Source organism: Natrix helvetica (assembly GCF_964273705.1).
Source record: "Natrix helvetica genome assembly, chromosome: W".
Taxonomy (NCBI): domain Eukaryota; kingdom Metazoa; phylum Chordata; class Lepidosauria; order Squamata; family Natricidae; genus Natrix; species Natrix helvetica.
Genome location: NC_138555.1, coordinates 28,052,582 through 28,077,792, shown reverse-complemented (window position 1 = coordinate 28,077,792; position 25,211 = coordinate 28,052,582). Strand labels below are relative to the sequence as shown.

The window sequence follows — 25,211 nt, the reverse complement described above, 5'->3', positions numbered from 1 at the left end:
CCTGGGGAGGGCAAAAAAAACATGTAAAAATGGGGGGGGGGGTCGCGCGTTGTGTGCGCGTGCACACTGGGGGGTCGCGCGTTGCATTATGGGTGCGGCACGCCCGCACTCGACCCCCCTGCGCTCCCCCCACTTGTGGCACGCGAGCCAAAAAAGGTTCGCCATCATTGACCTATACCATTTATCCCATATCTGGTAGAATTCTGATTCTTCTTTTCCCTGAATTTCTTTAGTTAGTTTGTCCATTTCAGCACAGTCCATAACCTTTCTTAATATTTCATTTTCACTTGGAGTTAGTTTGTTTTTCCATTTCTGGGCAAAGGCAATCCTTGCCGCTGTAGTTATATGTAGTATTAAATACTGGATTTCTTTTTTGTATTTCGCAGACATTATTCCTAATAAAAAGATTTCCAGTTTCCATTCTATTTTAACTCCCGTTATTGCCTCCAGCCAATTTTTGATCTTTTTCCAAAAAAATTTAGCCTCCTCACAGGTCCACCATAAATGGTAATACGTTCCATGTATCGATTCGCATTTCCAACATTTTGGGGAGGTATTTGTTGATATTTTAGCTAACCTTGTTGGTGCCAGGTGCCATCTATAAAACATTTTGTATCTTTTCTTTTTATGTACACTGAGAGCATATGCACCAAAGACAAATTCCTTGGGTGTCCAATCACACTTGGCCAATAAAGAATTCGATTCTAATAAAGAATTATATTGTGACTATTTCCAAGGCAGCCCCACGTGCCAGATCTAAGCACCCCTTGATTTTGACAACCTGTTCTAGTCCAATCCCCTGCTCAAGCTAGAGACCCTGTACCATTCCAGACAAATGGCTGTCCGGTCTCTTCTTAGAAGCCTCCAGTGATGGAGCACCCACAACTTCTGTGGCAAACCACTCCACTGATTAATTGTTCTGTCAGGATATTTCTCCTTAGTTCTAGGTTGCTTCTCTCCTTGATTAGTTTCTATCCATTGCTTCTTGTCCTGCCTTCAGGTGCTTCAGAGAATAGTTTGACTCCCTCTTCTTTGTGGCAGCCCCTCAAATATTGGAAGACTGCTATCATGTCACCTCTAAGTCCTTCTTTTATCTAGACTAGATTTTATGCTGTCTTCCTAACCACATACCGTATTTTCGGAGTATAAGACGCACCTTTTTCCCTCAAAAATCTGGGTGCATCTTATACACTGAATACAGCATTCTTTGCCTCCCAAAACTCCGCCCCCTTCACCAAAATGGCTGTGCAGAGCCTGTAGGAGGCTTTCAGAGTGCTCCTGGGGGGCTGGGGAGGGCAGAAATGAGCAAAAAATGGGCCGTTTTTTGCTCAATTTTGCCCCCCTAGCCCCCAAGAGCACTCTATAAGCTTCCTAAAGGCTGCCCATGTCCTTTTTTGGGGGGGCAAAAAACGGGCCTGTTTTTGCAAAAAACGGGCCATTTTTTGCTCGTTTTTGCACCCCCCCCCCAGAGCACTCTACAAGCCTCCTAAGGGCTATTTGTGCCCTTTGGGGGGGGGACAGGCCTCTTTTCACGAAAAACAGGCCATTTTTGGGAGGTTTGCAGACTGCAAAAACTTTTTTTTTAAAATTTGCCTCTTCAAAACTTTGGTGCGTCTTATACTCTGAGCCACAATGCCACCATTCTAGAACCATACAATCAATCTGAAGTTGAGCGGCTGGACAAAGCCATCAGAGAACCCACCACTTGGGAAACATTACCCATTTTTGGAAAAAAAAAAAATTTTAAATATTGCCTGCAGGGCCTTGCGGTCAATAGTCTGCTCTTCTTAATTTCTTTTTTTGTTGTTGTTGCAAAATTTTTATTGGTTTTGAAATATATAGGGAAGGGTAAAAGGGAGTACAAGAAAATTTTTTGCAGCTTCCATACTGGTGGCGAGAATCTCCCCTAGAAACTCACAAATTTAACAATCTTAGAGCTAAAATATAAAAGAAAGCATCAGAACAAGTTTAACCATTATTATCAAACATGTGCTCTACTATTTTTTCTCTGTTACTTTTGTAGTATCAACAATTACAATTATTCCAAATACGTTCATTTTTGTGATCTAAGCCTTTTCGATATTGCTTCTTCTTCCCTGCCTCTTGGGAGGGCCTCAGCGCCCCCCACCCCCTCCTTGTCTTGCGTCTTGCTGTCCTTTTCCCTACTCCCACTAAGTTCCTCCTCTGGGGGGGAAAGATTCTTTTTAATAAAGGCTTCCGCCTCTTGAATTGTATTAATTCTGATCCTATTTCCCTCCCAGAAGACCATCATCCCCTCTGGTAATAACCATTTAAACCAGACCCCCATGTTATATAATTTTTTTGATAAGGGGGAGAATTTCCTCCTTCTCTCTCTTATTTTTTGGGGGATCTGTTTAAGAATGGTGACCTGTTCCTCTTTGTATTTCAATGGTCTCTCCCTTTGGGTCGCGAGCACCTCATCCCTTGTGGATCTCCTGACAAATTTTACATGTACCTCTCTGGGAACGTTATGACTTCTGGCATATGCTGAGTTTATCCTATATGCCAGATCCATATCGCACCCTAATTGTTTCTTGTCTCCCTTAATATAATCTGCTAAAATTGTACTCATAATCTCTTTAAGATCTTCATTTTCTTCCTCTGGCAAGTTCTGGAATCTAAGAAAAAAAGACATTCTTTCAAATTCTATTTTTGTCAGAAAATTTTCTACATCTGCGTTTCCTTTACGTGTTATTTTAAGCTCCTCCCCCATCTCCGCCGCTCTCTCCTCCAACACCATAATTCTCTGTTTATTCCCAGCAATGTGTTCTTTAACGTCTCTGAGCTCTTCTTTAACCTCTGCCATTTCTTTCTTCATTTCATTCTGCCCCTTCATGAGTTCTTTAAACATTTCCGTAACAGATAGTTCCTTTGTGTCCTCTCCAGCCCCTCCTTTCTGCAACAATGAGGTGATCTTAGACTGTTGCGTTGTGGGACTGGGAGCAGCAGATGACGGGGCAGAGTGCGCCTTGCCAGTCGGTGGTTTTCTTGCCGCCATTGGTTATGTTCAGAGATACAAATCCTTTCCAGGGAAAATGGTGTCCGAGGATTCCACAGCGGAGCTGGCCTCAGAAGGCAAATAAATGCAGAGAAACCCACAATTCAAATAGAGAGATAATCCAAGAAGTAATTCCACTAAGCAAAGCTCAGAAGAACCACAGAAAGAGGTGCCAGCTTCCCTCTGGGAGAGTACAACCAAAAATCCACTTTTCTTTACTTTCTCTTTGGGAGCAGTTTCAAAGGACAAGTTTCATTCATATGTAGACAAAGGAAAGAGGGCGGGCGCCATCTTGGCCCTCCCTTCCGCAGGGAGAGAAGTCACGAAAAGGTTTTCTTTCCCTGTTTTTTAAAGGCGAGGATCAACTTTAAAATCACTTCTGGCAATTGTAAAAAGCTGTTCTCATTCCCATTCATCCAAGTAACTAATCAGTCATTATTCTCTCTCTCCGAGAGAGTCCTTTCAAATGCCGCTTATTCCGAGGGGGGGGGGGGATAATAGAGGACCCCCCCCTCTAATTTCCATTTCAAAAGCCAGAGTGCACCAACTCACGCACCTCTGTAGCTTCCTTTCAAAGTAAGCAAAGAGCACCAGGTGAAATACGCGCCTCCAGTCTTCAGCCACGCTTCTCCTTTGTTCTGAAACCTCCCAGGGCCGTCCGGCGAAGAGGCGACGTGATTCGCCCCCCCACTGCTCCCTGACGCCTAGGCGAAGCTGGGAAAAACACCCCCACCGGCTGCCGCCTCTGTGGGGGGTCCCAGCAAGCCGCCTTTCGGCAGGAGACGCCTTGGTCGAGTCTCCTGTGCTCCTTTCGGAGCCCGCCAAGGGAGCGCCGGCAGACTACAAGTCCGTTGCCATTCGGTCCTGCTCTTCTTAATTTCTAATGTTGGGTTTTCCCCCTTACCAGAGGAAGCCCCCTTGTGGAGTACTGTGAAGCAGTTACCATGGCAATGTCACTGCGTTTATTTGGTTTGCCAGCTGCGCTTACATTCTGAGTTATACGGTGGAATGAACTGACTCTTATCTCTAAGCTTCACTGCGCATATCACACATTCCGCATTCTTTCTTTCACTTCACCTTTCTTTTGTTCGTCTGCCAAGGCAGACAGGAACTCTGCCAAAATGTAATCATTAGCTTAGTAAGTTTTGTTTTATTTTTTTTACAATAAAATGTTTTTCTTAGAATATATCTCGGTTTTATTTTGCTTATTTAAGAAGTGTGCTTCAAGGAAATGCCACGATTCATACCTCGTTAATTACAGGGCTTTACCCCTGACAAATGGAAATAAACACAGTGACACCCCTTCTTTTGCCAGTTGAGCAGACATCAGGTACATCATCAAATAAGGCACATCTTCTTAAGCAGATACTCGTGTTGAGCTGCTGAAAGTGGTTTGTTGAGCATGTCAGCAATTTGATCATGTGTAGATACATATTGCAATTTAACAAAACCTTGTTTAACTAATTGTTTTATGTTTTGATAACGGATGTCAATGTGTCTGGACCTAGAACCTGTGAAATGTGACTCAGAAATATAAACCACGGATTCATTGTCTTCCATCACGGTGATCGGTCGAATCGGATGTGTCCAGATATCTGTAACCAAAGCATCAAACCATGTTAGAGAATTACATGCATCTGAAACACAAGCATATTCAGCTTCAGTAGATGAACAAGAAACAAAATTCTGTTTTCTCACTTGTCAGTAAACAGGACATCCATTTAGGAACATCATATAACCTGAAGTACTTTTACGTGATTTCTTATCACTTGCCGAATCAGAATCTGCATAACAACATAATTCTGCATAATCAATATCTGTGGGTTCTAACAATAACTTCATATGTTTAGTGTGTTTCAGGTATTTCAATAACTTCTTAATGCATGTCCAATGAAACTGTTTTGCCTTACCTACGTGTCGAGACAAGAGATTAACAAAAAGTGCAATGTCGGGTCTGGTCCAACTACTAATGTACAACAGTGACCCAATGACTGAACGATAAAGTGTTTGATCCTCGAACTCAGGACTTGATTCATGTGTCAAGTTGTGAAAAGCTGTTCGCATGGGTGTCTTTGTTGTGTTAGCATCCTTCATGTTGCAATGATGCAGAATGTGGTCAATTTTCTCCTCTTGTGAACGACTAAACCCCTTCTGTGTTTTGTCAATCTGAACACCTAAGTAAGTGCTAATATGACCTAAAGATTTCAATGTGAAGTACCTCTGCAAAGCTTTAGCAAAAATCTCACTCATTTTCTTATTTGGACCAATATAAAAAATATCATCAACATAAACAAGAACTATCTCATATGTATTGTTAGATCTTTTTGTGAACACGCACTCATCAGTTTCGGACTTAATAAAGCCCATTGAATTTAGTTTGTCAGTAAGGCATAAGTACCACATTAAACCTGACTGTTTCAGACCATAAAGACTTTTGTTTAGGAACCAGGTATCCCCTTCTTGCTGTCGGAATTCTGGAGGGCCTTTCATGTAGATCTCTTCATCTAGGTCAGCATGTAGATAAGCCGTGTCAACATCGACCTGGAAAACTTCTAAACCAAGAATAGTTGCAGTGGTTAAAGCAATTTTTACACTCTCAGTTCTGACTGTCGGTGAGTAGGTGTTTGTGTAGACCTCAGGATAACGTTGAGCGAAACCCTGGACTACAAGTCTGGCCTTGTACAATGACTCACCATTTGGCTTCTTTTTAATTTTGTAGACCCATCGAGTGCCAATTACTTTTTTGTTTGCTGGGGGTTTTGCAGGTGTAAATACCTTACGTTTCGTTAAACTGTCCATTTCATCCTGTGTTGCCTCATACCACTTCTCTTGCTCTGACTCAGGAAGATGCTTGATCTGTGTAAACGTATCAGGAGGAAGTGAAACATTGCAAATAAAAGGCAAGGGTGTTTTTGTCAGTTGCCATGAATATCGCTGTGGAGGGATTCCTTTTGTGACCCTCTTGGAACGTCTCGGAACAACAGTCCATTCTTCTTCTGCTTCGTCCTCGTCCTCACATTCGTCACTAGCATCAGCATCCGCGGCTCGCGAAGACGGAACATCAGGTTGAGAAGAACTAGTGGATGGAATATCTGCCTGTGAATCTTGGTCATCAGGCTGCATGGCATCTACAATATCATCTCTAGGAAAATAAACTCCAGGATCATTGGAATGAATCCTGGACCAGTCAACATCTTCCTCAAAATTAGCAGATTGGGAAATCACAATTACATGTTTAGAGTCAATAAATTTGCTCCATTTTGAATTATCATCAATACCCATAAATCTCAGTCTCTTTGCTGCTGGACCTCCTTTTCTTCTTTGAGCTAAGGGAATGTTCACCATAGCGTATGAACCAAAAATATGGAGGTTCTTGAGATCGGGCTTGTAGCCATACATCATGAAGAAAGGAGTCTGATTTATTACACTGCTCCAAGTACGGTTGACAATGTAATTTGCATATTTGATAGCTTCACCCCAGTATGGGTTACTGAGGTTGGTGTCTTCAAGGAGACAACGCATCATGGTTTGTAGGACCCCTTGTCTTCGTTCTGCGACTCCGTTATGAGCCGGTGTGTATGGAGCGAATGTCTGATGAAGAATTCCATTCTTACGCATCCAGTCCTGGAAATGCTGAGACATGAATTCGGCACCACGGTCACTCTGGATTCTGGCGATGCGAACTTGGTATTGGGTAGAAACAAGTGCTGCAAAGTCTTTAAAGATCTGAAAGGTCTCAGATTTCTCTCTCATAGGATATACAAATCCATATCTAGAGTAATTATCAACAATTGTTAGAAAATATTTTTACCACCAAGTGTTGGCGGAAAAGGACCCACTATGTCAGTATGTACCAAATCAAAAATGCATGTTGACAGGCGTGTAGCGTGTTTGGGAATGGCTGCTGCTTTGGATTTGGCCTTTGTGCAGACAGCACAATCCAAAAACACCTTACACCCCTTTAGATCCAAACCTTTTGCGAACTCTGGCATTTTCCTAAGGACACGGAATATGGTGCGCCCCAATCTTCTATGCCACTTGTGGATACACCTGGAATGCAAAGGTTTACCAGTTAGTGAATTTTCAGCATTAACAGTTTTGTGAGGAAACTCAGGCTTGTTCTGAGCAACCTGTTTCCTTATTTTCTGTTTGTTGGCTTTAGGGGCCTTGGAGTAGCTACACGATCTCTCACTGGAACATCTCTCTCTGGGCCTGTGCTCTCCTCTTTTGGCATTTGTATACTTGCCTGTGTTTGTGGTTTAGGCTTTGGTTTTATGTAATAAACACCACCAATTACCATGGTTTCAGCAACAATATCTCCATTTTTAACTATGTAACTTGCTTTTTCGAGGTGGTGAACCTGGAACTTTAACACTCTAGACAAGTGACTCTGACTAAGCAAATTACTAGTTGCTGTAGGTATGTAATAAACATCAGGGATGAATGCATCGAGCTCTTTAACATAACACAGGCACGAGCCCATTTAAGGACGTACCTTGTGGCATTGAGAGTGGCCAAACGCCAATATTGTGCCACTCTCATTGCATCCGCAGAGAACCTCCCTGCTGCCCTGTTTCGGGTGTCCCGCTCCCTCTTGTTTCAGAGGCCGCGGGAGGCCCCTCTACAGGGCAGGGCAGAGGAATTTGGGAAATATCTGCAGGATAAAATCGCTCAAATCCGGAAGGATTGGGTCCCTGTCAGTGGTCCAATGGAGACGTCCGTGGCTAGTCTTGAGGAATCGACCTGGGAGGAGTTTGACTTGGTTGCCATCGAGGATTTGGACAGAATGCGTGGACGACTGCGACCCACCACATGTTTATTGGACCCGTGCCCCTCCTGGCTTGTACTGGCATCCTGGGAGGTTACACGAGACTGGCTCCTGGGCCTAGTGAACGCTTTGTTGAGCGAGGGGGTCTCTCCCGGCCACCTTGAAAGAGGCGGTGGTGAGACCCTTGCTCAAGAAGCCTTCCCTGGACCCGTTGGAGCTGGCCAATTATCGTCCTGTCTCCAACCTTCCCTTTTTGGCGAAGGTTGTAGAGAGTGTGGTGGCTTACCAGTTTCCACGACATCTGGAGGAAAATGATTATCTAGACCCGCGCCAGTCCGGCTTCCGCCCCGGTCACAGCACGGAGACGGCCTTGGTCGCGTTGGTGGATGATCTCTGGAGGGCCAGAGATAGGGGTTGTTCCTCTATCCTGGTCCTATTAGACCTCTCGGCGGCTTTTGATACCATCGACCATGGTATCCTGTTTCGCCGGCTGGAGGGGTTGGGGGTCCGGGGCACCGTTTTGCGGTGGTTCGGCTCCTACCTTTCTGGCCGGACGCAACGTGTGTTGGCAGGGGAGGAGAGGTCGACCCTACGCCCCCTTACTTGCGGGGTACCACAGGGGTCGGTTCTCTCGCCACTCCTGTTCAACACATATATGAAGCCGCTGGGTGAGATCATCCGTGGTTTCGGGGTGGGATATCATCTGTACGCTGATGATACTCAGCTGTACATTTCCACCCCGAACCACCCCAACGAGGCCGTCGAAGTGATGTCCCGGTGTGTGGAAACCGTACGGGTCTGGATGGATGACAACCGACTCAAACTCAACCCCTCCAAGACGGAGTGGCTGTGGGTACCGGCTCCCCGGTTCAGCCAATTAATCCCATCATTGGCCATCGGGGGCATTCAACTCGCCCCCGTGGAGCGGGCGCGCAATTTGGGCATCCTCCTGGATGCCTGGCTGTCCATGGATGACCATGTGACAGCCGTGGCAAGGGGGGCGTTCCACCAGGTCCGCCAATTGCGCCCCCTACTGGACCGGGACGCCTTACGCACAGTCACTCATGCCCTGGTGACGTCTCGCTTGGACTACTGTAATGCTCTCTACATGGGGCTTCCCTTGAAATGCACCCGGAGGCTACAGTTGGTCCAGAACGCAGCCGCGCGGGTAATTATGGGGAGTACTAGGTACTCCTATGTGACACCGTTCCTGCGCGAGCTGCACTGGCTTCCTGTGGTCTATCGGGTGCGTTTCAAGGTTTTGATAACGATCTTTAAAGCGCTCCATGGCTCAGGACCTAGTTACTTGCGGGATCGTATTCTGCCCCATACATCCCTGCGACCAATCCGCTCGCACAGAGAGGGTCTCCTCCAGGTGCCGTCCACCAGACAGTGCCGAAGGGCGGCGCCTAGGAGTAGAGCCTTCTCTGTGGCGGGCCCAGCCCTGTTGAATGACCTCCCTCCGGATATTAGGAATACCTCTGACCTCCGCTCCTTCCGTGTAAAGCTCAAGACCCACCTATTCCAAGTAGCTGGCCTGGCTCAACTATGATCTAACTATATTGCTTCTGACGGGTTTTTTATTTGGGTAATTTAATTGTATTCATTTATTTAGGGGTTTTAAACATTGTGATTTTAATTGTTTTTATTCATCAGCCCACCTCCTCCTTGTACACGTCTTGGTATACGTCTTTGTTATATGTATGTCTTGTCTAGATATTTATTTTATGTGTTTTATTGTACGCCGCCCCGAGTCCTTCGGGAGAGGGTGCGGCTAAGAAATAAATATTTATTATTTATTATTATTTATTATTATTATTATTATTATTATTATTATTATTATTATTATTATTATTATTATTGTTATTGTTATTGTTATTGTTATTGTTATTGTTATTGTTATTGTTGTTGTTGTTGTTATTATTATTATTATTATTATTATTATTATTATTATTATTATTATTATTATTATAAACAGTTCCTTTTCCCATGACCTTACAAGGATGATTGGAGACAGAATAAAGTTCACGTAGTTCAGGTTCAGGCTCGTGCATCTCTGTGAAAATTTCCTTTCTGTAGGTAACATGCAACGCTGCACCACTGTCCAAAGTCCACAGAAGCCGTTTGTCGTACTCTGGATCAGGTTGTGGATCGTTGGTTAAGGCCAATGTGGCGAGTGGAGCTTGTGGATCACGCCTTGGACCACGACGACCTTTTCTTCCGCCTCTACCTCTGCCTCTGGAGTCTGTTCCTCTGGGCTGGTATGTGACGGGAGCTGGAACTCGTTGGGGTGTCATGTCCCACACGGTTACAGATGTAGCATCTTGGCATCCTTGGAGCGTAGGCTCTTCCTCGGAAGGGACGTCTCGCTGGAGCTCTTGATGCGGGTGGTCCTTGCAAATGTGGCATGGCTAACATTAGCGCCCCCTCTTCAATTAAGAGCCTGCAAACATTGTCCACTGTGCGTTGAGCAATAGGCATATGGTTAATCTTTGCAATGGCATCTTTCCATTCATAATTCAATGAGTTAATGATAATGCTGATCATTTGAACATCATCAATAAAATGGCCTCTTTCTCTCAATTCTTTTCTCATTCCTTTCAGTTTGGTCAAATGTCCACCAATTTGTTCACCAGGTTTCAATCTCGAACCATGGAACTCAGACATGAGCAAACATGAAGATTCGATTGAAACGGGCCTGTAGCAATTTTCCAATTGGACCCAAATTTGTTGAGCTGTTGCATCAGGCAGAAAAGTAACCTGCAGTTCAGTATCCATGCACATCAATAATGTTGTGCAAGCCTTAGTCTCTAAGTCTCTTATTGCAGGAGTCCATGGCTGGGCAGGAGGATTAAACACCATACAATGGGTACCTTCTCTGAGAAGCAAGATTGTAACCTCACTGACCCAGGCCTTATAATTCTGTCCTGACATTTTTAATTTTGACTCACCAGTCAATGGAGCGACAGAAAACGCCTGTTGAGGAATGTGCATTTGAAAAGCTTGCTGTGCAGGTAAAAATGCTTGCTGTTGCACATTTGGTCGCTGTAATCGAACTTGTGGTTGTTGTACTACAGCTGGGGCCGGTGCTTGAGCAGCAATATTAACATGGCTTGCTGAAAATTGGGCCTGTGGAGGCACTTGTTGCATTGCAGCCTGAATATCTGAGTAATTAAATGACATGTTTGATAAAGTCTGTTGCAATGTTTGTAATTCCTCCTGGATTTTAACATGCATGTCGGCTCTCTGTAGTAAATTATTTCTGCCAGGAGATGGTGCTGCAGTTTCAGTTTTTGGCTGTAACATTTCTGCCTACGTGGCATGTGCAATTGGAGAACAAAAGACATCACGTGACAATTGTGACGTGTACACAGCTCTCTGTTCTGATTTGCCTGACACAATATCCTCCAGGGGGTGTGCCTTAGGCTGTGAAGAAGGAGCCAAGATGGCGTTTTCAGAAATTTGAAAAGCAGGAGAATCCCTCTTATCTGACTCAAGCATGTAAAAAACCTTTTGGCCTGGAATAATTCACGTTCAAAAAATTCTATGTAATCACGATAGCTTTTTATAGCTTGCTCAGAGCTTCGAGAAGAATGAGAACTTTCTCTCTCCATGTGGGAGTACAAAAGCTTTTCCGGTTGTGAAATTTTTGGTCTTGCACCAAGTGTTTCAAAATCTACAGGTTCTTGAAGAAATGTTTGGGAGCATACATAAGTAGAAGAGAGTGTTACTGACCTCGGTCTTGGCACGTCACCTTCAGAAGCAGCCTTCTTCTTGAGACCTGTGTAAGAACATTTCTCCCACGGATGTTTCTCCACCAAATCCAGTTGCTGAAGCAAAGGGGGCTTCAAGAGTTGTACATCTGTGTAAGATGCTTTTTGCTTCTTCATCAGAGAGACTAGAGCCATCGGAATGTGTTCTAAATTTCTTTTTCTGTTTCGGCATCTTAGAAGTGATTTAAATCAGCATTCCTCAGTCGTGAGATAAATCATCTGTCTAAATTAGCCTAGGCGCTTATCTTCAAAGTAACAAGCAAGGAGAAAAGCCATAAATCAACCATCCTCTGCTACCATTTGTCAGGGGTAAATTGAGCCCTGTAATTAACGAGGTATGAATCGTGGCATTTCCTTGAAGCACACTTCTTAAATAAGCAAAATAAACCCGAGATATATTCTAAGAAAAACATTTTATTGTAAAAAAAATAAAACAAATCTTACTAAGCTAATGATTATATTTTGGCAGAGTTCCTGTCTGCCTTGGCAGACGAACAAAAGAAAGGTGAAGTGAAAGAAAGAATGCGGAATGTGTGATATGCACAGTGAAGCTTAGAGATAAGAGTCAGTTCATTCCACCGTATAACTCAGAATGTAAGCGCAGCTGGCAAACCAAATAAACACAGTGACAGGCAACTCCACAGCGCTGTATAGTAGAAGCCATTTTACGGCAGTACAGTAGAAGCCATTTAAAGGCACAACAGGCTGCATCTTAAACAGAGCGCACACCCCGAGGAATGTTAGGGGTGTCTCACCCCCACAGTATTTTTCTCCAGAGGGTAAGTCATCTGTGTACCAAGTTTGGTTGAAATTGCTTGAGGTGTTCCAGAGTTAGGCTGGTACACACACACACACACACACACACACATTTTTTATATATATAGATGTACACTGAAAGTGGCATTTAATTTCATTGTACGAGGTGCAAAGGCAATAAAGTAAACAAAAACTAAACTAAATTAGATGACGTTTGCTTAGAGAAGATGAATTAAGAAGGTACCTCAATGACTCGATCCAGAAAACTGACTGCTCCCACATAGTTTTTTTTCTGAAAGGCAATCTGAGCTTCTTGCATGGAAAATTCTTGCTCAGTGATTCTGGACAGCTGGTTCTGGGCGTCTGCATCATCCGGATTGCTCTTGAGCTGGGGAAAGTGTTGGTTTTTTAAAAAAATAATAATAATAATAAAGGTTACATGATACATATTGCATATAAAAGGAAGCACATTGTTTGCATTCTTTTGTGGCATATGTTAAAGAAAAATGCTCAGTTCAAACAGATCTGGACAGCGGTTTCTTTATTTAGCAATGCATTCTATTCTACCCAGCTCCAGAGACTCTGGGTAGCTAGCGAAAGAATCAAATTGAAACTCGTAAAACAAAAAACGATAATCGTAGCACAATGTGGATGGGATCGAAGAAGAAATGTCTGAAATGCGTAGGGTAGAAAAACAATCTTCATTCTAGCTCTTAGTTTCAGGCCCAGAAGCTTTCAGATTCAGGTTTTCCCAGATGCTAAAGACTCTCTTGATGCGGGTGAAGAAGGAGAGTGCAAAAGTTGGCTTGAAACTCAACATTAAGAAAACTAAGATCATGGCATCTGGCACTCTCAATTCCTGGCAAATAGATTGGGAAGAATTGGAGGTGGTGACATATTTTATTTTCCTGGGCTCCAAGATCACCGCAGATGGCAACTGCAGCCAAGAAAATAAAAGACGCTTGTTTCTGAGGAGGAAAGCTATGACAAATCTAGATAGTATACTAAAAAGCAGTGACATCACCTTGCCAACAAAAGTGCGTATAGTCAAGGCTATGGTTGTCCCAGTTGCAATGTATGGCTGTGAAAGTTGGACCATAAGGAAGGCCGAGCGCCAAAGACTTGAGGCCTTTGAACTCTGGTGCTGGAGAAGACTCCTGTGAGTCCCCTGGACTGCAAGGTGATCAAACCGGTCAGTCCTAGAGGAGATCAACCCTGACTGCTCTTCAGAAGGCCAGATCCTGAAGAGGAAACTCAAATACTTTGGCCACCAAATGAGAAGGAAGGACTCACTGGAGAAAAGCCTAATGCTGGGAACGATTGAGGGGAAAAGAAGACGGGGGCGACAGAGAATGAGGTGGCTGGATGGAGTCACTGAAGCAGTCAGCATGAGCTTCAATGGACTCCACAGAGTATGATAGGAAGGCGTGGAGGAATGTTGTCCATGGGGTCGCAATGGGTCGAACACGATTTTGCAACTAACAACAACAAATAAAATGGACCTTTGAGGAAACTCAAGCCTCAGAGTCTTCTTTCGTTGGGGGTGTTAACATTTCGTCTGCAATTACTGTCCATTAAAAACCAGGGCTTTCTCGCTACAGGGAAAACACTGGAGTTTGGGCACCGTATGGATTTCAGGCTGCTGAAGATCCCACAGGAGTAAACATTTAAAAGTCTTGCTTCCAGCCCCGCCCCCCCCCCTCGAGATGTCAAGAGGAGAATGACAGGGCATCATGGATGATGCATCAAAATGGGATGGGTAGATTCCAACACATGGTCCATTTGTGGCTGGAGACACACCCAGATTATTGAGTAGGCTGATAATCTTGGTCACCCACCCCTGCTTCCGTATTTTGAAAAGATATTTTAATCCAGAAACCCAGGCTGCCAGCTAACCACGTTGCTTACTAACTGAAGTTGTTGCTACCGAGGAATAATAATAATAATAATAATTTTTATTTGATTAGCCGCAACCCTCTCCCGAAGGACTCGGGGCGGCGTACAATCAAAACAAATAAAAATACACATAAGACAAACATATATACAAAAAGAACAGAGACATATACATATGTGCATGGAGGAGAGTTGACTTATAAGTGAAAGACAATTAAAAACATATTTTAAAATCCCCTTAAATAAAATTACTAAATTAAAAAACCCATCAGGAGCGATACGAAGTTATGGTTGAGCCAGGCCAGCTATTTGGAAAAGGTGGGTCTTGAGCTTGACACGGAAGGAGCGGAGGTCAATAGTGGTCCTAATATCCGGGGGGAGGTCATTCCACAGGGCTGGGCCCGCCACAGAGAAGGCTCTGCTCCTAGGCGCTGCCCCATGGCACTGTCTGGTGGACGGCACCTGGAGAAGTCCCTCTCTGTGCGAGCGGATGGGTCGTAGGGATGTATGGGGCAGAATACGATCCCGCAGGTAACTAGGTCCTGAGCCATGGAGCGCTTTAAAGATCGTAATCAAGACCTTGAAATGCACTCGATAGACCACAGGAAGCCAGTGCAGCTCGCGCAGGAGAGGTGTCACATGGGAGTACTTGGTACTCCCCATAATCACCCGCGCGGCCGCATTCTGGACCAACTGCAGTCTCCGAGTGCATTTCAAGGGAAGCCCCATGTAGAGAGCGTTACAGTAGTCCAGGCGAGACGTCACCAGCGCATGGGTGACTGTGCGTAGGGCGTCCCGGTCCAATAGGAGGCGCAATTGGCGCACCAGGCAAACCTGGTGGAACGCCCCCCTGGCCACGGCTGTCACATGTTCATCCATGGACAGCCTGGCATCTAGGAGGACGCCCAAATTGCGCTCCCACTCCACGGGGGCGAGTTGAATGCCCCCAATGGCCAGAGATGGAATTATCTGGTTGAACCGGGGAGCCGGAACCCACAGCCACTCCGTCTTGGAAGGGTTGAGCCTGAGTCGGTTGTCATCCATCCAGATCCGTACGGCTTCCACACACCGGGACATCACTTCGACGGCCTCGTTGGGGTGGTTCGGGGTGGAAATGTACAGCTGAGTATCATCAGCGTACAGATGATATCCCACCCCGAAACCACGGATGATCTCACCCAATGGCTTCATGTATGTGTTGAACAGGAGTGGCGAGAGGACCGACCCCTGTGGCACCCCACAAGTAAGGGGGCATAGGGTCGACCTCTGCTCCCCTGCCAACACACGTTGCGTCCGGCCAGAGAGGTAGGAGCCGAACCACCGCAAAACGGTGCCCCGGACCCCCAACCCCTCCAGTCGGCGCAACAGGATACCATGGTCGATGGTATCAAAAGCCGCCGAGAGGTCTAATAGGACCAGGATAGAGGAACAGCCCCTATCTCTGGCCCTCCAGAGATCATCTACCAACGCGACCAAGGCCGTCTCTGTGCTGTGCCCAGGGCGAAAGCCGGACTGGCGCGGGTCTAGATAATCATTCTCCTCCAGATGTCGTGGAAACTGAGAAGCCACCACACACTCTACAACCTTCGCCAAAAAGGGAAGGTTGGAGACAGGACGATAATTGGCCAGCTCCGTAGGGTCCAGGGAAGGCTTCTTGAGCAAGGGTCTCACAACCGCCTCTTTTAAGGCGGCCGGGAGAGACCCCTCACCCAACGAAGCGTTCACTAGGCCCAGGAGCCAGTCGCGTGTAACCTCCCAGGATGCCAGTACAAGCCAGGAGGGACACGGGTCCAGTAAACATGTGGTAGGTCGCAGTCGTCCACGCAATCTGTCCAAATCCTCGATGACAACCAAGTCAAACTCCTCCCAAAAAGGTTTCTCAAGACTCGCCACTGGCGTCTCGACTGGGCCACTGAAGGGGACCCAATCCTTCCGGATTTGAGCGACTTTATCCTGCAGATATTTCCCAAACTCCTCTGCCCTACCCTGTAGAGGGGCCTCCCGAGGCCTCTGAAACAGAAGGGAGCTGGACACCCGAAACAGGGCGGCAGGGCGGTTCTCTGCGGATGCAATGAGAGCGGCACAATATTGACGTTTGGCCGTTCTCAATGCCACTAGGTACGTCCTTAAATGGGCTCGTACCTGTGCTCGGTCAAATTCGGATCGGGAGGATCTCCAACGACTCTCTAGGCATCTCTTGCGGCGCTGCATCACCCTTAGCTCCTCGGTAAACCAAGGAGCCAGGGTGGATCGTTGCCGCCGGAGAGGCCGCAAAGGCGCCACCCGGTTCAAGGCCCCGGTAGTCGCATTATTCCACGCGGCCACCAGGTCCTCTACCCGAGGGCGGGTCAGGGCTGCAGGAGGTGGCCCAAGCTCCGTCTGGAACCTGTCTGGTTCCATCAAGCGCCTGGGGCGGAACCATCTAGTGTTTTCCGGTTCCGCCTCCCCGCAGCGAGGGGTAGCACCAGGGAAGTCAAGTCGGAGGAGTGAGTGATCTGACCATGACAGAGGAGTGATGGTTAAATTCACTCCTCCCAGATCACTCAACCACTGGTGAGAGACAAAAACAAGGTCCAAGGTGTGACCTCCCTCGTGTGTCGGGCCTTGAATCATTTGAGTCAGGTCCATGGCTATCATGGAAGCCATGAACTCCCGAACCCCCTCTGATGCTTCTCCCACCGACGGCAGGTTAAAATCCCCCATCACTAGAAGTTTGGGGGTCTCAACCGCCACCGATGAGATCAGCTCGAGGAGCTCAGGCAGGGTCGCTGATGTATGGCGGGGAGCCAGGTATACTATCAGCAGGCCCAACTGCCTCCCAGGGCCCCATTTCACAACAAGGGATTCACATCCGGACGTCTGTGGCACAGTGGACTCCCTCGGCTCTAAGTCCTCCCGGATAATCACTGCTACCCCACCGCCCCTTCCCCGGGCCCGGGGCTGGTGAAATGCTTGGTAACCTGGTGGGCACATTTCCACGAGGGGTAACCCTCCCTCGTGGCCCAACCAGGTTTCCGTTATTCCCGCGAGCTCCGGCTCCCCCTCCAAAATTAGATCATGAATGAGGGGGGCCTTATTGACAACGGACCTCGCATTGCATAACAACAGCCTCAGGCCCTGGGCCTGCAGATCCTGACCACCTAGAACGCGGGGGTTGGTACAAGCGACCGGGTGTAACCAGCACCCACGGTCTCCCAACCAACTGCGAGTTGTTAATCTGTCCTCGTATCTGCCCCTCCCTACGACTGTTGGAATCAAGGAGCCCTGTATAGGAATGATATCCTCTCCCCCCTCCTCCTCTCTGCTCCTTCTGCTCAAGACCCCACCTGGTGACCTGGCTCTGTCATCGCTCCTGATCTGACCCACCCACCCCTCAACCCCTAAACCCCTAAAAGAATTTAAAAAACATTTAACTAAAAACCCCCTAAGTCTCCACTTCCTCCACCTCTCGGGATTAATGAATCCGTCATCAAGGTGGGCCCTTGAAAGGGCGGAGGGCCACACCTGCGAGAGGGGGGATTCCCGCAGTAGGATTAGGTCTAGCCTAGAGTACATATGCTGTTAAAAATTCATCAGGGCCTAGGCTCTGTGCTGCAGATGGTGTAGTCAATACGCCATAGTCCAATAAAATTGAAAAAGCCGGGTTCCGGTGCAAAGAGAATCGTCCAGTCCAAGATGAAGGGGGGGGTAGTGATGATAATAAGCTGGTCAGGTGCCGGTCAGTAAGTGGGGGCTAGTGGGTGGTCAATGGTGGATGGCGAGGGGTAGATGGATTTTTGCTTGATAATGGGCAGGGGCAGATGGTCAGTCCGATGAAGATAGGAAGGTAAAAATCCTCCAGGGCGCGCACGGATGAAAAAACAGGGGCAGGTGTTAGTCCAAAAGCCAGCAGGGGGGGGGGGGTAAACGGAACAGTCAAGGAGGTGGCTGGCAGGAGGTAAAAAACTCCCCTGCCAAGTCTGATGTTAAACCTCCTGCCAGTTCCCAACAAGCCTGCCAGTTCCCAGCAAGCCTCCCCCCCCCCCCCGGCCTCCAAGCAGCCTCCTGGAACGCAGCCCTTCTCCTAACAGGCCTTCGGCATTTAGGTCTTGCCTAGGCCTGCATCCAAGTTCTAAGCACTCCAGCCAAACCATTACAAGCCCCAACGCCGCTCCTACCGGCCTCCAGTCCTTCCTGCTCCAGTCCCTGGCTTGCTCCAAGCCACAAGCCTCCAAAAACGACCACAGCACGCCCCCGCACGCTCCAGGCGCCGTTTCTTTGCCTTTCCCCATTCTTCCGAGCTCCTCCAAACCTCTCTGCTCCCAGAACGGCGAACTCAACTCCTCCGGTCTCAAAAACGGCATTTCTGGGCGGCATCTCTCATCGGCAGCTCACCGGTCCACTCTCCGAGCTATTTCCAGGTCTTCAAGCCACCCTGGGAGACCCCCTTGGGTCATAAAAAGACCCAGGGTGGCTGTTTATTGGACACCTGGCCCCCATGATGTAAAAAGGGGGCCGGCAGCACTCCTGCTCCCTTAAAAGAGCTCGTGGATCTAAGGAGCTCTCAGGCAGACCGCCATTGCTCCAGGAAGCTCCTCCTCCTCCTGACGTTTCTGATGCACAAGTCAAAACAACGACACCTGCATGTCTTTAAACCCTACCCAACTAGGAAGGAAAGATGAACGTGATTCCTCCAAAAGTTTCTTGAAATAGGTATTTTCCTTACCACGGCTTCAAAGTCTTGTTTTGCTTCCTGGGTGTAGCCTTGTTTCAGAAGGATATTGCCTCGCTGAAGCCGGGCCTGTGGAAATGGAGAAGATCAGATCCTTCAGAGCCAACTAAAAGTAAAGGTTCCCCTTGCACATATGTGCTAGTCGTTCCTGACTCTAGGGTGTGGTGCTCATCTCCGTTTCAAAGCCGAAGAGCCAGCGCTGTCCGAAGACGTCTCCATGGTCATGTGGCTGGTGTGGCTAAACACAGAAGGCACACGGAATACTGTTACCTGCCCAACAAAGGTGGTTCCTATTTTTCTACTTGCATTTTTACGTGCTTTCAAACTCCTAGGTTGGCAGAACCTGGGACAAGTAACAGGAGCTCACTCTGTTACGCGATGCTAGGGATTCGAACCACCGACCTTTCTGATCGACAAGCTCAGTGTCTTAGCCACTGACTAACTGCCCCAAATTAGAACAGTTTGTTGTCTGTTTGTTTTAAAGACTAGGTCAGCACTTTGGGACCAGAATAATTCCATTTTCCCTTAAGAGTCCCTTTCTGCTTAATGTCAGCTTGGACCAGTGGTGGGTTGCAAATCCCGTTCCAACTGGTACAGTTGGAACGGGGCCGGCAGCGTCCTCATGGATGCACACAGCGCATGCATGCATCTTAGCGCCTCCGCGATGCTCCAGCTGCTCTGCGGAGAGTTGCGCAGGTGCTGTATGCGCCATGTGCCTGTGCGTAAGCGCAGAAGCCTTTAAACACTGGTAAGGAGCTCGGGCGGGCGAGTGGGCCCTTCAGAGCACCGTACCCGAACGGTATCCAGTGCTCTGGGCTGGCTCCGGTACGCCCGTACCGGGGCGTACCGCCTGCAACCCACCACTGGCTTGGACAGAGGGTGAAAGTAAGAAGAACTTACCACAAGGAAGTCCGGCTTGAGTTCAATAGCTTTGGAGAGATCCGGCAATGCTGATTTAAACTTGCCCATAGCCAGGTAAATGGTGGCCCGTTTGTAATAGGTAAGGTAATTTTTGGGATCAATTTCTGAGGGGAGGAAGAGAAATCAGCCAGAGGGTCAGTGTCAGCTGCTACTTCACATTTGCATGTGCTTCGTTACAGTCTACCATGGACTCTGGGGAGGGTGTATAAGAGGAAGAATGCTTGGGGGAAAGCGAAAATAACTTCTGTATCTCCCGGAGATGCTGCTTCAAGCTCACCCTTCTGGGAGAAGAAGGCAGCTGCATACCAAAGTTGAAGTGACCTGTTCTGAAAATATTTTAGTTAAAACCTGATTGATCATAGGGGGTGTGTGTGTGTGTGGCAGTTAAGGGAGGAAAAGTTGAACTTAGGGAGTTTGGTGTGCAATTCTGGCTATGCACTATTGCAAGGCAATTGATTTCTACTAAAACTATTCCTTTCTCAATAAATGGAGCCAAGGATCATTCCTGTTTAGGGTATTGGCAGTCACTGAGTGCATTATCTACCCTATTTCCCCGAAAATAAAACTCTCCCCGGATAATAAGCCCAATCGGGCTTTTGAGCACATGCGCTAAAATAAGCCCTCCCCCGAAAACAAGCCCTCCCCAAAAATATTGCAACACAGCAGCAGCCATGAGGTGACCACTGCCTCCTGCACTGCAAAAATATAAGACCTCCCCGAAAATAGGGCCATGCGCTTATTTCGGGGTGGGGTGGGGTGTCAAAAGAGAATAAGACCCTGTCTTATTTTGGGGGAGACACGATAGCAGGAAGGCAGGCGAACAGGGACTCTTGCTAGCATTCTAAACTAATCAACCTGGAACTCTGCCTCCATTTGTGACACACAACACCAGAAAAGCAGCAATGGAAACAAAGCATGTTGGTCCCTCACTGGGTGCTCCTGCTTGAGTATGCAAAATCCCTCCCGGAGTCATTTTGCAAAGGACACAATGCCAAAATGGCTGCATCTTCCTGCAGCAGCTGCCAGCGGTGGGTCAGACGGCCTTGGACTGAACCTCAACAGAGCATCCTGGAGCTGCCATTATTGCTATTTTCTACTGTACCGATCCTCAAACTATGGCCCGCGGGCCAGATACGGCCCACCAATGCAAAGTATCCGGTCCGCGGAGTGGTGGGATTCAGCCCTGCCCCTCACCCCACCCCTCACCTTTGGGCTTATCTTCCAGCGAGCATCCACTCCAGCTGCACTTCTGGTTAGTTATTCCACTGGTTGAGCTGCACTTCCGATCACACCGCTACTGCCGAAGGTAAGGCCGAAGGGCGCTGGGGAGGGCCAGCTGAGAGGTGATCTCGTCAGCGCAGCCCCATGATCCAGGGCCGTGGGTGAGTAGGGGAGGGGCTGCTACTGGCTTGAAAAGCAGCTGCCAGCTTATTAAACAGTGTTTTAAAGGTGTTTAAGAACACTTTAAAAACAGTGTTTCAGGATGTTTTTCACAGCCACATGATCCAGAGCCGGTGGGTGAATAGGGGAGGGGCAAGTACAGCAAGGGCAAAGGCAAAATGGACTGCTAAATTGGCCACACCTACCCTGTCACATGACCACCTAGCGATGCCCACCCAGTCACATGACTACCTAGCCAAGCCTACCCAACCAGTCCGGGCCCCCAACAGTCTGAGGGACTGTGAATCGGCCTCCTGTTTAAAAGGTTTGTGGACTCCTGCTCTACTGCATTATTGTACAGATTAAAAAAGGGTGGTGGGGAAGGAAATTTGTGCCCTGTGACAAAGGAAGGGCAGGTTAAACATCTGAATAAAAATGTTGAGACCAGCTACTGAAGGAAAGGAGTCCTGCTACTTATCTGAGAAATAGTCCATCAAGTTTGTAAAAGGGGAAAATCATCTGAATTTGAAGGAAGCATTATGTAAGATTTTGGGTTTTTTGTGCAAGAGACATGGCCCGTTCATAGCAGGCCCTGCCTTAAAAAACACCATTTTCCCCCTTGTGGAAAACCCGACAGACTTGTGTTTCACATCAGAAGATTTTAAAAGTGCTTGAAGTTCAAATAAATATTTTCAAAATGAATTGATCTAGGTCCTGGCAGTAGGGCCAATTTTGTTTAGCTTTTTACTTTCTTCCTATTAAGCCTAAGTGAAGATAAAGGTAAAGGTTCCCCTCGCACATATGTGCTAGCAGTTCCTGACTCTAGGGGGTGGTGCTCATTTCTGCTTCAAAAGCCGAAGAGCCAGCATTGTCTGAAGATGTCTCCAGGGTCATGTGGCCAGCATGACTAACTAAATGGCGAAGGCGCAGGGAATGCTGTTACCTTCCCACCAAAGGTGGTTCCTATTTTTCTACTTGCATTTTTACGTGCTTTTGAACTGCTAGGTTGGCAGAATCTGGGACAAGTAACGGGAGCTCACCCCGTTACGTGGTGTTAGGGATTCGAACCACCGAACTGCTGACCTTTCTGATCGACAAGCTCAGCATCTTAGCCACTGAGCCACGGCATCCCTTAGCCTGAGTACGACACTGTAAAAACACACTGATCTACATTATTATGTATTCACAATGTTAATGTAACTGTATCAGCCAATGCAGCTCTTCTTCCAATAGGCAGCTGGCATCTTGAAATGGTATGCCAAGGCTGGTACTCACCCACTGCCGAATGGTAGTGTGATAGAGCTTCGGCCAGCTGCCCAGCAGCCAGTAGCTTCCGACCCATTTCTAGATGGTTGTCAATCTCAGCTTGCCCGGCAGCCAACAAACCTGGAAGGGATGAAGTCATTCAGGAGACCAAGAGCTAAGGCAGTGCTTTTCAATGATGGCAATTTTAAGATGTCTGGACTTTAACATCTTTGCCAAGAGTATGCCGGTAGGGAATTCTGAGAGCTGAAGGCCTCACATGCTGGCTGGCGAATTCTGGGAGTTGAAATCCTCATATGTTGGCTGGGGAATTGTGGGAAATGAAGTCTTCACATGCTGGCTGGGGTATTTTGAAGTCCTTACATCCTCGCTAAGGAACTCTGGGAGTTGAAGTCCTCACGCTCTGGCTGGGGAACTCTGGGAGTTAAAGGCTTCACATGCTGGCCAGGGAATTCTAGGAATTGAAGTCCTCACATGCTGGCTGGGGAATTCTGGGAGTTGAAGTCCTGATATGCTGGGGAATTCTGGGAGTTAAAGACTTCACATGCTGACTGGGGAATTCTGGGAGCTGAAGTACAAATGCAAATACAATACAATATACAAATACAATAGCAGAGTTGGAAGGGACCTTGGAGGTCTTCTAGTCCAACCCCCTGCCTAGGCAGGAAACCTTATACCATTTCAGACAAATGGCTATCCAACATCTTCTTAAAGACTTCCAGTGTTGGGGCATCCACAACTTCTGGAGGCAGAAGTCCTCACATGCTGGCTGGGGAACTCTGGGAGTTGAAGTCCTTACATCTTGGCTAGGGAATTCTGGGAGTTGAAGTCCTCACATGCTGGCTGGGGAATTCTGGGAGTTGAAGTCCACACAACTTAAAAATGGCTGAGAAACTCTGACCTAGATCCTTGATGCATTCTTAGCAAGCTGGTGATACTAAAGTAGAATAAAATATGGATTAAAATATAAGAATGAAGACGTGGCATAAAAGGGACAGTTAGAAGCTTGCTTAAAGGGACAGGGAAGTGTCATCAGCCTTCAACCACAACATGTTCCAGCAAATGTCCCTATGTCAAAAGTCCAAAACCGCAAGGTTCAATTAAAGTTCGTTAATGGCACGTAGTCCATACCTGTAACAAAAGGAGAAGTAAGACCCCCATCTCCTTATAAGGCTTTTTCCTCAAGGTAATCAATAAGAAATGAGTTAAGTGTTTCCGTGTTACACTGTCTTTGAGAATGTATAAGAATGCGTGCTTCGATAATGAAGGTCGTTCAGAAATTCGCAACGTTAGCCATGGGCTAACTTTCTGAACCTGGCTGCCAAATAAACTCCTTCTGTATCCTGAGAAGTCTAATGCCTGTCATTTTCTGCAACAATACAACAAATTCTTTTGCAAACAACAAAGATGGTACCTCACTAATTTCCTTCCTTCCTCCCTCCCTCCCTGAGGAATCCCTTTCCTTTGAAAATGACTCTGGATGGCTCACCCATAGTAGAAACCAATTATTAAAATACGAGAATAAAAGCAGCCACATTAGGGACACAAGCAGGCTTAACATATATATCATTACTATATTAGATTTGTACACTGTCCTGCCCCACTACCTTTTGAAAGAGCCTGGCTTAATTAATTAATTAGTGAGGTCAGGGCCATATGGATTTCGGAGGGATGCTAATAAAAGAGTGAAAAAACCACTGACTTTTGAGTTTGCAGATTGCTGCTCTTTCATGAGAACCATAGAGCTCCTCTCCTTCTTTGATTAAATGAGCAAGATTTGAAAGGCCGCAGCTAGGAAATAGTACTCAAATGTGCCCAAATCCTATTGTATATATTGTAATGTAAACACACTTTTCACACCATTTGTTCCTTAGATATTATGTTCTCCTGCATTTGCTCCACAACCTTTCTTTCTTTCTCTTTCTTTTTCTTTCTCCTTTTCTTTCTTTCTTTCTTTCTTTCTTTCTTTCTTTCTTTCTTTCTTTCTTTCTTTCTTTCTTTTTCTTTCTTTTTATCTATTTATCTATCTATCTATCTATCTATCTATCTATCTATCTATCTATCTATCTACTATTTATAATCTATCTAACTATCTATCTATCATCTATCTATCTATCTATCTATCTATCTATCTATCTATCTATCTATCTATCTATCATCTTGTCATGTTTATGTAGTGTAAAATTGGAGGTGGTGACCCTTTAAAAGCTGTATCTAACAAAATTTCATTTTTAATGTCTGCCAATAAGTGAACAAAGTGATAATAAAGTATTGTATTGTATTGTATTTCTATTCCATTCCATTCTATTCTACTACTCTATACTCTACTATTTAGAGGTCCACTGAAACTTTAGATCACGTTTCTAATTCAAACTTTTCTATTTAACTTTACCTTACTAAATTAGCTGTATAGTTATAAAATATTTCCTGTTTTTTATTGTAAAACGGTTACCTGCTTGGTATCCCTCTACCAAGGGTAGTCTCCCCTTATACCTCATGGCCTAGGTTTTGATGGGTTTAAGTTGTGACTTTGTACAGCTCAGTTTAGTGAACATTTCTTTATTTTTCTCCTGTCCTGGGTTTTTAAATAAGACCTTGACTTATGACCATATTTTTTTTTCTAAGTGAAATATTTGCTAAGTGAGTTTTGCCCCATTTCATGATATTTCTTGCTACAGCTTTTAAGTGAATCACTGCAGTTGTTAAAGTTAGTACGGCAATTGTTAA

At 46.4% G+C, this 25,211-nt stretch overlaps 1 pseudogene across 1 annotated transcript in view; it reads right to left on the bottom strand.

The window, feature by feature from the left end:
- LOC309400675 (dnaJ homolog subfamily C member 3-like) overlaps positions 1-25,211 on the bottom strand; it is a 63,042-nt pseudogene that overhangs the window by 27,096 nt on the left and 10,735 nt on the right. The window contains exons 2-5 of the transcript XR_014176871.1: positions 22,497-22,607; positions 19,821-19,945; positions 18,915-18,989; positions 12,561-12,704 (exon numbers count right to left, since the gene is read on the bottom strand). The product of XR_014176871.1 is annotated as a dnaJ homolog subfamily C member 3-like (transcript). The remainder of the gene's footprint in view (positions 1-12,560; positions 12,705-18,914; positions 18,990-19,820; positions 19,946-22,496; positions 22,608-25,211) is intronic.